Source organism: Carassius gibelio, chromosome A22 (genome assembly GCF_023724105.1).
Source record: "Carassius gibelio isolate Cgi1373 ecotype wild population from Czech Republic chromosome A22, carGib1.2-hapl.c, whole genome shotgun sequence".
Taxonomy (NCBI): domain Eukaryota; kingdom Metazoa; phylum Chordata; class Actinopteri; order Cypriniformes; family Cyprinidae; genus Carassius; species Carassius gibelio.
In genome coordinates this window covers 11,956,116-11,971,256 of record NC_068392.1, presented here as the reverse complement: position 1 = coordinate 11,971,256, position 15,141 = coordinate 11,956,116, and the positions used below count along the sequence as shown (strand labels likewise).

The window sequence follows — 15,141 nt, the reverse complement described above, 5'->3', positions numbered from 1 at the left end:
CGGAAGAGTCGCCACCGAGATGCTTTTCATTGGCTGATGACCTTGTGAGTCCTTCGTTGAGAAGAATACAGCACGTTCATAGTGGTTTGGAGTTGACGGCAACATAGCTGAAGTTTGCAAGTCTCTCCCTCCCTCTCTCTCTCTCTCTCTCTCTCTTTCTCTCTCTCTATACATATATATATATTTAGAGGTGAAACATCTGTTTTGGACAAATTCCTTTGCCCGTAGAGAATGCTCAGAGCGAGCTGTTGTTGGTTCGATTTGTTGACAGCTTTTAACGCAAGAGAAGACATCCTGTGTTTTAAAAGTAGTTTGCTTTGACAGCAACGAAACGACATGACCTGCCGCATCTTGAAAAATTAGGCCCCCTTGAAAAATTAGGCTTAGCCCCACCTCCATGTGGCAGAGCCAAAAAAAAGCGTGAGGATGCCGGCCTGGAGTTTTGCTGGTGATAAACAAGCAGACAGCATTCATTTTGAGGGAAAACGGCAATGGGAACAGTTGTGGGAGGATGGAGCTGCCTTTCCCTCGCCGTGTTCTTTTCCCAACTCTCTGCAATGTTTTTTTTTTTTTTTTTTTTAAACCACACCTGTCATACTGTTACTGTAAAGTCCAATTAACACAGTCATCCTAGCCCTCCCCTCCTCCTCTGTACCTGTTCTTGTCAAACAGAGCTCAGGCTTTGTCTTGAGACCAGCCCACCAGGAATAAGAAGTGTTGGGGGTAACACATTACAAATAACGCAAGTTACGTAATCAGATTACTTTCTTCAAGTAACTACAGTAGTAAAGTAACGCATTACTTTTTACTTTACAAGAAAATATCTGAATTACTTTTTTTTTTTTTTTTTAAGGACCGCCAATTACTTTGTTTTCCCATTTATTGATTGACAAGTCTCCTGTCCCAATGTTGGGAGAAATCGGAAGAACTGAGGCATTGTGTGAACATGTAGTTCTAGACTAAATGTGAATGTGCATTGATTCATCCAACTCGCAAAAAAACATATTAAGTATTCATCAAAATGAATGTCGAAATGCAAACTCAGAATATGACGCAAACCTGCAATAATTCAATTTGTAAACAAAAATGTATCTAATCCCATTTTCTTAACTAATGTCTTTGCTGTTGACCTCTGATGAGCCAGTTCAACCATACTAATAAGGAAAAATGGCTTTAGATAAACTAACAATTGTGCTTCATAGTTTTTGTTTTATATTATATTTATTGCTGAAGAGTGTTGAACGTTCTTCTGTGTTTACTGTTCAGACGTGAATTTACTTTTCCTTCAGCTCATATTTAAAAAGTAACGTAAAAGTAATGTTAAAGCATTACTTTCCATAAAAAGTAACTAACATATTTAGTTACTTTTGTTAGGTAGTAATGCAATATTGTAATGCATTACTTTTAAAAAAAAATCCCCAGGACTGGGAATAAGGAAAACAATAATGTGTTGGATCTTCAATGCAGTTGGTGACCAGTGAAGAATCATTGTCAGGTAAAATGCCTTTGAAAATCTGTCAACGATAAGTTTTTTTTGCATCAGTCGATTGTTACTGTAGTTACTTATAGAATCACTTTATTCTTTAATATAATTGTTCATTTCTGTTAAACAGATTTAGATACAATTTAGCAGTTAATGCTAGTATTACACTTACAGTATGATGTCACTTACATTACGAAGTTTAATCACTTTGATGTTTTTTTTTACTTAATTGTTATGTAAATGTAATATAATCATATGTATATAAAACACCTTAGAGTATAAATGTGCAGCAAGTTAACGCATTGGATTTGAACTAAATTTTTTATCACTCTTTATGACATTTTGAGGTGTTGAGTGTGAAATGCACGTAATATGCATTTATGCAAATACACGGACATGGAAATTATTCCTTGAATTCATTTAAAGGCCAGCATTTGCATACAGAGTCATAATTAACTATTTACAACTTCGGTCCCAATGAGCATGAATGTGAATATTTCTCGCAATGGTCCACCAACCCCCTTTCCAATTAAGTATGCCACATGAAACCTCTTCCACCGCAACAGAACCTCGGACTCTCCCTGTGTTTGCCTGAAATTATCCAGAGAGTTAAAAGTTTGAGGCGAGGCACCAGAACTGACTCTCAGCACCTAACCTTTCTGAAAATTTCCCATGTGTGCATGCGAGAACGGGTAAAAAGTTGCCCTGATTAGTTTACGGTTTGCTCAAAAATCAGCATAATAAAGCATTTGAATAGGATGAAGAGATCTAACATCCTCTACTTGTTTACGATCGCTCGGCAGAGATGCCACGTCGCCTCCTCTCTGACCCTGAGGCACGGAGTCACTTTATGCGCTGTGTTTCCATCCTGCTCTCCCATTTCGCCGGCATCCAGCAGCGCAGGAGTTCCCGATGGAGGCCGGATAGAGCGCAGCCCCTCCAGGCAGTCCTGGGGTGCAGTTACCCCCGGCATGTGTCTCTGCATGGTAATGAAGATGGGATGCACCACCATAGATGGAGATGGAGGAGCAAGGCTACTGACCAAGAACCGATTCAGAGGACAGGAGACTGGCGCAGTGGGAGAGCCCCTTCGCTCACTGATCAGAGGAACTGCGCCTCAGATGCGACGCTGAAGGCAACTCTGAAAAAATAAAAACCTGATTAGATGTTGCTGTCGTCGCCCATGCAGCTAGCTGGAAAGCCTTTTTCTTATTCCGGGGCTTGTTTGTTTCTTGCCCCCTCTGAGCCTTTTGTCATCCTCAGACAGCGACGGATGCAAGTTCTCTGTGGTGTGGGGCTTTGCTCGTAATTAGCTGAAAGTTCTCCGAGACTTGACAGGAAGAACGTGTGGCAGAAGCTCACAGTCTTCGCTTGTTTATTGTTCCTCCTTTTTCTTTTTTTGCCCCCGAATCTTTCTCTGAATAAATCAAAAACCCTTTCGCTGCAAGACGTTAAGACTGAATTTGAACTCTTTGTTTCATCTGAAGCGTAGAGTTTTATGGTTAGTTACAGTATCAAAAGTGTATAAACTGAGCAGTCCTCTTCGGTCCAGAAAACAAACTTTCCTTACAAGAAGTTTTGGTGCTCCAAACTCCATATGTTTGATTGTGACGGTATTTCCTGCATTTCACACCGTTAACATGCAAAACAAGGTCGATAGTATAGCACTATGAAGATGAAGTGTTTACATCTCTCATTATCTGCTTCTTCGGTTATACAAAGATCTCTAGTTGTCGGATGTGTTCATCCCATCTGAAGTTTGCTCAGCGTTAAAGAGTAAAATAAACTAAGCTTTTTTAGTTATTTTTTTATCATTGCTCATATGAACCAAGTCTTTGCCCTATAACTAAACTTGCTAGCTTTTATTAGAGGATACTCCCAACTGAAGCAACATGCTGGTCTTTGAGTCTATCCTAAAGTGCCCATGCAGTGAGGGATAAACTTCTTTCCCCTGAATCCAGATCTTGAATTCAAAGTGCTTCCATATTTATAGTCAAGGGTACGTTTTAACTCCTCTAAGGCCACTTTAAGCAGCTTAATGTCAAAATAACAACATTCATCCAGTCTCGTGTCTAATAACATAGGGGAATGTCAACATGCGCTATTTGTGCAAGAATTCTGACACTTCCAAAACCAAGGGCTTCAATTCTGCTTAAATAGGCACTGGTGTTAAACTTCCTTACACTTGTGCTGTTAAAGAATAGACTATCCAGGGTCTAGAAGGTGCTCCAGGCATGTACATTAAGAGAATAAGGGGCAGACCTCACTGTGAATGCCTGATACTATGGCCAGGCTCGCCTACCAATAGAGGCCAAACCCGTACCCCGACAGTGCAACCTCCCGGCACAAAGGATGGTCCTGCCGCAGCTTTCCAGCCCCATTAGCACCCGAGCGTCAAGGCAAAGCTCCAGAACCTCATTCATTATTCATCTGTGCGCAGGCAGAGGTCCTGATAAATTCTCGCTTTAAGTGACAATGAGTGACAGAGCCTGGGGTTTTTTATGGCCATCCCCTCCCTGCCGCCAGTGGTGCGCTGGCCAAAGGTCCAGCCTGATCCTCTGCTAATGACCGGTATGATGTATGTGCAGCGATGCGTAGGCTGACACCGGTGCTCTACCGTCCCGCTCCCCCAGTCCCACGACCGGGGGTAAGCTCCATCCCATCCCGGGAGCTCACCAGGCCACGGAAACTCCTCATTAGCTGCGATATACAGGGTTAACCTGGAGGGAAGGTGATAAGGTAAGGGGATGGAGGGTGAAAGTGGGATTTCGGTCGTGCTGGTGGGACAGTCATCTAATTTTACATCATTTTGCCGTTGGATTGCAATGCACATTCACATAGGCCACCTATGCTCTAATTTTCAGTGGATGTTAAGTCATTAAAGTCCCAACAAATGTTTAAAATACCATTTGTTGTTCAGAAATGCACGCATGACCTTATACAAGTAGACAGCATTTAACATCTCAGTGTGAATATGTAGGTAGGACTGTTTTTCTGTGGATTCCATGGTATCTGAAACAATACGGTGAGTATTGATTCGCTCAGGGTTTGGTATTGAAACTTCAAAGGCATTCCAACATTTTATTCTATTTTAACTTTCAGCTGGAGAAGGGAGGGGTCCTTAGCCTCTGTTTGTATCTGTACGTCTCCAGTGATATCGATTGGATTGGATTTTAACCCCTCTTCTTTGAGCTGCACTGAAGACAAATGCTTTCAGTGGAACAAAAGCTGCATACTGTGTGTGGCTAGCTTTTTAGAGCCAAATCTCCGGGGTGCAGCCAATCTATCTAAAAAACAAAACAAAAAAAATGCTATTTCTCTGAGGATTCCAAGTTTCTGATTTAGGCCTTGCTTCTTATTGTTGTCCTTATTGTAATGATATCATTAAACGGGTGTTTTAATATGAGAACTTGTTTCCTAGCATGTCTAATTGGTAAAAAACTCAAGGCCAAGGCCAGACAATGAAAAAATGTATCTTATTATGAGATATGAACGTTAATTTAAGTTTGATGTAGTTTCCATATTATAAGAATTTCGGTTGCACTTTATTTTACAGTACGTGTACTAACATGTACTTATAGTGTACTTACAGTGTATTTATCTAAGAAAGTTCTGGTAACACAAGGTAACTATATGGGGTAGGGTTAGGTTTAGGGGTAGGTTCAGGGTTAGTACCTAGTTATTACATAGTTATTGTAATTACTATAATAAGTACATAGTATGTACATGAGGAACAGGACTGTAAAATAAAGTGCTACCAGAATTTCAGTTGCAATTTTGTTACAGTAGGTGTACGTACTTACAGTGTATTTACTGTATCTAAGAAAGTTCTGGTAATACAAGGTAACTACATAGGGTAGGGTTAGGTTTAGGGGTAGGTTCAGGGTTAGTAACTAGTTATTACCTAGTTATTGTAATTACTATAATAAGTACATAGTATGAACATGAGAAACAGGACTGTAAAATAAAGTGCTACCAGAATTTCTTAGTTTCATGTGCAAATCAAGGTGGTGATATAAGCTGATGAATGTTCGCTCTAGCCATGACAAAGAACAAACACATTAGTTTCTTCTAGTCTTTAGCAGAAACTCATTAGGTCGGTGTCTCGGTTTCATCTCTATGTCATCCAGTCAAGAGAATTCTGTTACCAAAATCCGCTGGGAATGGGAATGTTCTCCCGCTGTATCTCGCTTATTTTGTTGTCTTACTCTACTGATTATTAAGCTAACAAACAGTGTTAATACAACAAGCACGTTCAAAGAACAGGGAAAGGCTGCCATCAAGTAATTTCATCATCTCGATTCTGATTGGTTGGCGAACGTTCAATGGTTTACTGATACTGAAGATTTCTAATGATCAGTGGAAGGTGTATGGATTATTTGCAATAGATAAAGTAAAAAATAGCGTGTGAATGTTGTACTGTGTGCTTGCTTTTGACTGACACATTCCACTTTTACTAGAGAGAGAAATTGGGAAGAACTGAAGGAGTCGAGCTGCCTTGTCAGAAGATACAGATGATGAATACCTCAGGAGAGTCCGCTAGCATACCTGCTGTTTGCTGTTTGGTCAGGAATATTATAGTGAAGCCCAGGAGAGCGCAATTGTATGTATATATTTAAAAATAGATGTATGCATCAAAGTGCATTCAAGATGTTTGGAATCCCGTGCAGCGTATTCTCTGCTTCTCATTCTTTTTCACATTCAATTGCTCTTTCTCCATTGCTTTGGTAATAGAAGAGTTAGAAGTTGATGTCTGAATGCTTTGTTGCATTGGCGCGAATCTTGATTAGTGTCGCACATGAATAAGGTTTGTAGTTGTGTAGGGAGCCGACATGAATGTGTCCTTTGATCTGGAATTTTAACGACCACCTTTTAGTGTTCAAATGATTTTCCAAGGCATGCCGACAATGAGGTACTCTTCTTGGTACTCTTCTTTCCAACTGGTGAGCTGTGTTTGTCCTATTCATGTCATGATTCTGCCCTCGTGTCCTTGATTTTTCCTAGTCTTGAGGCAGGATCATGACAGACCCATGTTTTGTGTACAAGCGCATGGCCTTGTCTTTGGGCCATGTGCTTGTGTTGTCTCGTTCCCTTGCCCCGCCCCCCTTGTTAACCTAGTCGTGTCTTGATTGTCCTATCTGTAACACCTGTCGCGTCTTGATTAGTACCCCTATTTAGATCTCCTAGTGTGCTCTGTCTTGCGTCGGTTCATTGTACCTGTGATTGTGATTGTTCCACTCTGTGATTGTTCCTTAAGAAGTGTTTGTATTACCGTGAGTGTTTGTTTATAGTTAGTATTTAGAGTCCTTGTTTATCTTGTCAGTCCAGTCCTGTTTTAGTTATTTAGTCTTTACCTTGCTCCGTGTTTTCCCCCTCGTGGGTTTTTGTTTCCCCTTTTTGTAATAAACCCTTTGTTTGAGAATCCCTGTCTGCACCTGAGTTCCTCCCTTACCAATACCTGACAGAATGAACCGACCACCAAGGAACTCAGCAGACAGGAGGCAATGCTGGATGGCATCAGCCAGCCAGCGAGATTGTTTTGAGGGCTCTCGCCTTGTGGTGTTCCGGGGGACCAGGGGAGGTCGTTCCGGAGTGAGCGGGCGAGAGGAGGAGCCCCAGAGGTCCCCACCTACCCAGCTGCCGGCGATCCCGGAGGGTCGTGTCCTGGCCGTGGCAACCCTGGGGGGTCAGGCAAGCCCCTCCCAGAGTCCTGAGGTGCCCTCCTCAGCCAGCAGTCTCCCCATGAAACGAGGGAGACGGTTTTCATGGGAGTCAACTTCTGAGTCTTCGGCGTCCGAGACTGCCCTGCCCGAGACCAAACTCCCCCAACCCGCCTCTGACCCAGCTGTGGCCTCTGCACCGCGCCCAAGGAGGAAGAGGAGGAAGAGGGGGCCTGCCGGTCCTGTGACCCTGTCTCCTCCAGTGCCAGCAGCGGAGAGCGCTGGCGTGCCCGTGCCAGCAGCGGAGAGCGCTGGCGTGCCCGTGCCAGCAGCGGTGGGCGTGCCCGTGCCAGCAGCGGAGAGCGCTGGCGTGCCCGACCCAGCAGCGGTGAGCACTGGCGTGCCCGTGCCAGCAGCGGTGAGCGCTGGCGTGCCCGTGCCAGCAGCGGTGAGCGCTGGCGTGCCCGAGCCAGCAGCGGTGAGCGTGTCCGAGCCAGCAGCGGTGAGCGCTGGCGTGCCCGAGCCGGCAAAGAAGAGAGCTGTATGCAAGTCGGCAGTCGTGAGAGCGCAGGAGAGTGCCGCGGCCGACTCTGCAGCAAAGACTTTAGTTCAGTGTATCTCATCTCGTAAGGAGATGCCAATTGTCTTAGCGGCTAAAGCCTTTTCTGATTATTTGTCTAGTCTTGTCCGTATCCTAGAAGTCCCCGTCAGTCCTGTCTTGTCCTCAGACCCTGTCCCCAGAAATCCCGAGTGTCCTGATGTCGTCTCCCCGTGTCCCGTAGATGTCGTCTCCCCGTGTCCCGTGAGTGTTGCCCCGTGTCCTGCTGATGAAGTCATGTATCCTGTTGATGTGGCCCCGTGTCCCGTAGATGTCCCGTGTCCTGTTGTCCCCCCGTGTCCAGTAGATGTTGCCCCGTGTCCCGTAGATGTCCCGTGTCCAGTAGATGTTGTCGTCCCATGTCCAGTAGATGTTGTCCCCCCGTGTCCAGCTGTCGTTTCCCCGCGTCCCGTAAGTCTTGCCCCGCGTCCCTTGTCTGCTCCTATCATGTCCCCTGTCAGTTGTCCCGAGACCCCTCCCCGCCCCTCACCACCCAGACCTGCCCGTACCCCCCGTCGTCAGCCTTTGTCCTGTCCTCCTAAGATTCCTACCCCTCCCACCCGCCCTGGTCTGTCCCCCATGAACTTTGTGGTCCCACCCCCTCCCCTTCCCTGTTTGTTTTTTTTTATTTGTCACCCCAACCCTGCTGTTGTGTATTCATGTTTGCCATTGTTATTATTTGTCATGTCCTGTTGGTTTGTGTCTGTGTCCCAGTCTGTCATGTCAGTCGTGTCCCGTGTTTGATGTTCCCTTGAGGAGCGTCTGGAAGCCGCTCCTTAAGGGAGGGGTTCTGTCATGATTCTGCCCTCGTGTCCTTGATTTTTCCTAGTCTTGAGGCAGGATCATGACAGACCCATGTTTTGTGTACAAGCGCATGGCCTTGTCTTTGGGCCATGTGCTTGTGTTGTCTCGTTCCCTTGCCCCGCCCCCCTTGTTAACCTAGTCGTGTCTTGATTGTCCTATCTGTAACACCTGTCGCGTCTTGATTAGTACCCCTATTTAGATCTCCTAGTGTGCTCTGTCTTGCGTCGGTTCATTGTACCTGTGATTGTGATTGTTCCACTCTGTGATTGTTCCTTAAGAAGTGTTTGTATTACCGTGAGTGTTTGTTTATAGTTAGTATTTAGAGTCCTTGTTTATCTTGTCAGTCCAGTCCTGTTTTAGTTATTTAGTCTTTACCTTGCTCCGTGTTTTCCCCCTCGTGGGTTTTTGTTTCCCCTTTTTGTAATAAACCCTTTGTTTGAGAATCCCTGTCTGCACCTGAGTTCCTCCCTTACCAATACCTGACAATTCATCACTTGTGGATCTGTCACCGTACGCTACAGATGTGTTCATGTTGTACCGAGGAACTCTCCAGCTGATTGGACATTTCTTGGCCCTCAAAACTGTGCCATGGCTACCTCTTTAGAAAACTCAACTCATTTTAGAGATACACAAGACTCGACACTCGTGCTGATGAGATACTCAACCCCTTGGGAACCAGTAGCTACACAATGTCAGTGCTATCTATCTATCTATCTATTTAAATATGAACACTATAGCATCTTTGCAACACAATACTAGACGTTCAAAAGCTGTAGCGGTAGTTTTTCCCCAATCCCGTCATCAACTCAACACATTTTCCTTTATCAGCTGTTGGTATTTACCACCTGCCTATTTGTGTACATGAAGTGTAATTTACCGATGTTAAAATGTGTAAGCAGGTCTGTATACAGAATGACACTTTGACAGGTCGGAGCGAGTTTTTATCGGTTTCATGGCATGCAGCCAGTCAGAGGACAGGGGAAGGTGTTTTAATGGCTCTTTGTCATCACATCCTCCCTGATGAGAAACAGTGAAAGTTCATATTTGTAGTGTCACACATATATAGCCCTCTGACTGTGTGTGTGCAGGTGGAACCGGATAAAGACAAGCACATCACACACAGCCCTGTGCCCTCTGGTGCATCATGGGAGAGAAGAGGGGCTTCAGGGCGCTACTCCGTCGCTTTAGGCTGTCCTTGTTAGGAAGCTGTCAATCAAAAAGAAGATCTTGCGAACTTGCCTCACCGTGCTGTAACCTTCAGGAAAAGAGAGAGCAAGGAATATATATAATATGTATTTCCTTAAGAAGCCGGTTTAAGCCCAGTCCTACTGCACTAATAATCACAGGCCTTGAGATGGGATAATGGGGCTGATGACCCTTTAAAGGGCGGATGAGGGGGTTCATGCAGATATGTAAAAAAAATCACAGGTCACCCACATTGGCAAAGAGGCTAAATTAGACATTGACGCAGTCATGGAAGCACACTGCCATCAAGTGGTGGAGGGCTAGGACTTCACTCTGTCATTTCTTATGTCTGGTATTAGGTTTTGAATGGTAGTCTCTCACATTCCTCATGTACAGTGCAGGATGTTTTCATACGGGTGGGCAGCAACCAGTCTGTGGTTGAACAGAAATCTTGATTTCATCATAAAAATCTGTTTGACTATAATGTAGCCTACTCGACTGTTTTAGTGCCTAAACACAACGGAGTACAATTATTGTAGGCTATTCTTAACTCTAATTGAGATATTTGTGAATTAGATCAAGTAGCTAACACTGTAAATATGACAGTTTTTTTTTTAGCATTATTATTATTCACCTCCAGTTATTTTTGGTAATTGTATGACTTAGCTGACGACAGAATTAGTTAGGCTATGTATTCTCATAGTTTCTTGTGTGGGTTAGGCTATTTAAGATGAAGTGATAAGGCGTGCACCACATGCTTGCGTAGGCTACAGTTGAAAAGTGTGTGCTGTGAACACAGTAAAACGGCTGATGCGACAGGAATGTGTTTTACTGACATACAGTCTAACAACATCTCATCAGACCACAGTTCACAGTTGTTCTACTGAAGCTCATTAGCTTTCCCGCGCTCGTCTGACTCGCGCCTGACGCTGAGGTGACGCTCAAGTGCGCGTCTGATTCTGAAAATTATCCCGTTTGATGTGGTAATAAAAAGATAAAGAGAGCTTAATAAATCAATAAAAAAGGGACAAACTTTTTTTTTTTCTTCTCTCTCTCGGTTTTGCAAACAACTAGCCTAACCGCGAGGTGGTGTCACATGCCATCGCAGATCACTCGCAAGGGACGTATAGCAGTTGTAAAAAGGTGGTCCTAAACCTACCTGATGGGATTTAAAAAATAATAATAATTTAATGCGCTGAGAATGTCATCGGCATAGTTAGAGACAGCTGTCCACATGTAGGAACTTTTGGTCTTACTAAACGATTTCTTGTGTAAGGAAGTGAAAGAACAACTGCCCTCACATCACCGTCCGTGTTCTTGTAAATGAACAAAACCTGAGCTTCTTTAAAAAAAAAAAAAAAAAAACTCTGTGAAAGCAAATCAGCGTCCACACATCTTTCACACAAATAATGGTGCAGAAATCGAAGGAAACTTCGCACACGGTACATCTCACCCTCGCATCTGTTTCCTCATTTCTGTTAACTTTATTCTTCTTGAGAAGGCCCTTGCTTTGCATCAAATAGCTCATATTAAATAACACAATTTACTACACAATGAGAAACGTTTGTTTTATGCAACAGTTATTTTGCAGTTTCTCCATTCACAATAAAGGGAGCCTGGAAAAGGTTGAAGAGCTCATTTTTAAGATTTTATATTGTTTGTGATGTTTTACGATCTGTGAGAATGTTATATGACTTTCTTTGAAAAGGTTTTCTGCATATCTGTAGTGTCTTGGTGCTCTGCTTGTGCAGGCCGTCCCAGTGTGTTTGACACCTTCTCCACATCACCTCATAATGACGCCATCTAGACTGTCAGGAGCCTTCAGATGTCTTCGGGACACATGAAATAAAAGATCTGAACACATAAAGATGTCCTCATTTGGAATAATTCCCCACGGGAAAAAGTAGCTTTTTATGATAACATCTGAACATTTTCACTTTCAATTTAGAGATTTTACCATGGTGAAGCAGAGTAAAGAGGAAGAGACCACGGTTTTGCGTAACTTTGTGGTGCGGAGTTTCTCAGGCCTGTTCATACTGCAGCTGCAGCACTCTTAGGCCACGCCTCCTCAGTGTCATATACTTAAATACTTGATGGTTTAAAAAAAAAAGAGATTTCATCATCCACTGACACACCACTGATCCTAGGATGTTCGTGCTTTCTTCAAATAGATCGACAAGAATAGCCAAACTGGTGTGCTGTAGACCATCAACTGACTACGACATACAAGGAGGCAATTAATATATGTTTTTAACATCACTGATAATTAATTTCCCATATTTACACGGCACACTAAAAGTGTATTCTTCTGATTGATTAGCAGGAAAATAGTATGCTCATTTTGATGCATACTACTATATCTGAGTAGGTACTACATTTGACGAAGAACAAACTTTGTGACTGTAATAAAAAAATGAATTTAATTTGTACGTAACTCACTGACTAGTAGGGTGCCTATTGGATGTGCACTTCAGAGTCACTGTTTTATGAATACTATACATTCGGACTGTACTATTTTTTTTTATTTTTTTTTTGCCTGTTGTATTCACAGGATATTCTTTCAAAATATATTATTATTTGAATAATGCTAATATTCGAGTATACTTCTGTTTAACAAAGTTTGTCACACTTTTTCCAGCATGCTATGACGTAGGCCACATTAACCTTAATCTAGCATACCATACGGCCCAGAAATGGGATGCAGCCATCAGTAGCACTATGCCCCAGAGATGTTTATGCAAGCAGGCGGTACAGCATCGCGTGGACCGGTGCCAGACAGCCACAAAACATGAGAAATATGGTTGCAAGTGCAACAAAGATTTCTTTCAGGTCAGAGGTGCTGGTTTCGTCCTGAAGCAGTCCCTCGAAAGCTGCTGGAGCAGGTTGAAAAGGTCGGAGAAAAACAGGGAAAGTAACCAGCAGGATTAATTAGTACATGTGTAGTTGATTTCTGTCCACACACAACAGTAACAGCTTTCAACCCCAGTCAACCTGCTTAGCCTAGCATTATCTGTGCTAGCCTAGAATCTCATTTGTTTAAAAAATAAATATATTAAGATTATTTCTGTCAACAAGGTACTTAAACGAAATATTAAAGGGTCTAGATAATAAAATATAGTTCATAAATCTGTACAGAGAAAATTGCTATAGTAAACCATGTGAATTAGCGGTGCTTGCTAAGGCTAGTCTCACTTTAATGTTTTGGTTATTGTTAAATACACAACTAGTCAAAAATCTAATTATGACATTCAAATTGCTTGAATATGTTGCTGTATTCCTGCTGGAAAAAAACAAACAGCTAAGCTGGTTGGCTAGTCTCAGCTGGTTTGAGCTGGTTTTAACCAGTTTTAGCTGGCCTCCTAGCCTGACCAAGCTGGTTTTGGCTAGTTGGTTAGCAAGTTTCAAAAAAGCTAACACAATGTTCATGAGCAGACTAGAAGACTTGTTTATTTCAGGAGGGTCATCAGGCATTAAGTTTGGTTATATCTCTATGTGAAATGAACTTTATGGGGGACACATTTCTCACATTTCTCTGAATTTTAATTCGGTTTCTTGTTGAATACTCAGTCAAAAATCAAATGACAGCGGTGAAGTGAGTATTTTCTGGTAACGTGCCACTTTTAAATTGTTAGTAGCAAGTACACTTGTAGTGGATTGACAGGTACATTTATTTAAGGCTTCAAACTTCAAAGGTCTGATTGTGTATTTGCTTTTGCAAAATTGCAAATGTGCTTTGCGTGCGAGAACAGCCTTCAGGAAGTGGTTAATCACCCTTTTGAGACAGCCAACTACCCACCACCTACTATTTTATTGTAATGTCTATTTGAGGTTTTATACCCTGTTTTACACTGTAATAGCAGGGTTTTATTGTACATTTTGGCCAGTTTTGATGCATCCAATGTGAAACCATTAAAAAACCTGAACCTCATCAAAGCAGATATATTTCGCCCATGAACATTCACACTAATACTTGGTATCATCGCCACAGGTTTCGGCAGGAAGTTCATTTTATTGACTGGCATGCATCATCTTTTTACAAAAAAAGGGGAAAATGGTTCATTTTACTTACAGTTTCTCTTAAAGTGTTAAAGAGAAGTAAAGAATAGAGGAATTTACATATGCATGCAATTTTGATTCACTATATCTTTGATACAGAAGAACTCTTTGAATTCTCATCTCGTATAATCAGTCTCTTTGTATTCTCTTCATTGATAATTGATATTTGAAGTTCATTACTATCTTGCTCTGTCATCTGTGTTCATACAGTCAGTAGGTTGTCACTTTGAGTTTTCATCTTTGCACGCCTATCTCTGTGCTACTTCCTCAAACAGGCGGGAAACCAAAAAAAGAGGGGAGAGAAAAAAAGAGCAAGCAAGGAAGTGGTATCTTGCAGCGCTGCCTACATGCAGAGTGCCTTTGGAAAGTGAGAAATAGGCAAGAAGCAATGAAGTTCAAGTTTGAGAAGCAGTGTGAGAGAAGAAAATGTTTGCGTTTGATGTCACCGTTGAGTCATTTATGTAAATCGAGGATGAGAAGTCGAAACCGTTTTAGTGTGTACATGTGCCATGTTTAATTCATAAATGTCACTTAGACAATCAGGTTTGGTCGTATTAAACATGCAAATCAGTGCATAGAAGATGATAATATCATACTTGAAATACAAAATATGGAAATATACATTAGCAATGTTTATACTATTAAACTTAAAGGGATACTCCACCCCAAAAAGAAAATTTTATCATTAATCACTTACTCCCATGTCGTTCCAAACCCATACAAGCTTCGTTTGTCTTTGGGAACACAATATAAGATATTTTGGATGAAAACTGGGAGGCTTGTGACTGTCCCATAGACAGCCAAGTAAATTATACCGTCAAGGTCCAGAAAAGTATGAAAGACATCGTCAAAATAGTGCATCTGCCATCATTGGTTCAGCCGTAACGTTAGGAAGCGACAACTTTTAGTACTTTTAGTACGTGAATAAAAATAACAACTTTATTTGACAATTCCTTTGTCAATAGTCTCCTCTGTGCCTCTCCACATCACCGTATGTGGTCACAAGCCTCCCAGTTTTCATCCAAAATATCTTAAATTATGTTCCGAAGATGAACAAATCTTTTAAAGGTTTGGAGCGACATGGGGGTAAGTGATTTTCATTTTGGGGTGGAGTAACCCTTTAAGTGATGGGGTACAGAGCCAAACCCGTATATATATATATATATATATATATATATATATATATATATATATATATATATATATATATATATATATATATATATATAAAAATTTATTTTTATTTATTTATCATTATATTTTATTTTTATCCATTAGATATTTTGTTCCAGTCCTTGAATTAGACTTCAAATAGTGCTTTAAAACTACATTTATCAAACTAATATTTTGCCTGG

General features: G+C 41.9%; 1 long non-coding RNA gene across 1 annotated transcript; it reads left to right on the top strand.

Annotated features, from left to right (window-relative positions):
* The first annotated feature begins 7,690 nt into the window (after positions 1–7,690).
* LOC127943095 (uncharacterized) lies at positions 7,691–8,988 on the top strand. Its single transcript, XR_008149543.1, has 2 exons — positions 7,691–7,949; positions 8,049–8,988. It is a non-coding gene; the product is annotated as an uncharacterized LOC127943095 (long non-coding RNA).
* The last annotated feature ends 6,153 nt before the right edge of the window (positions 8,989–15,141 follow it).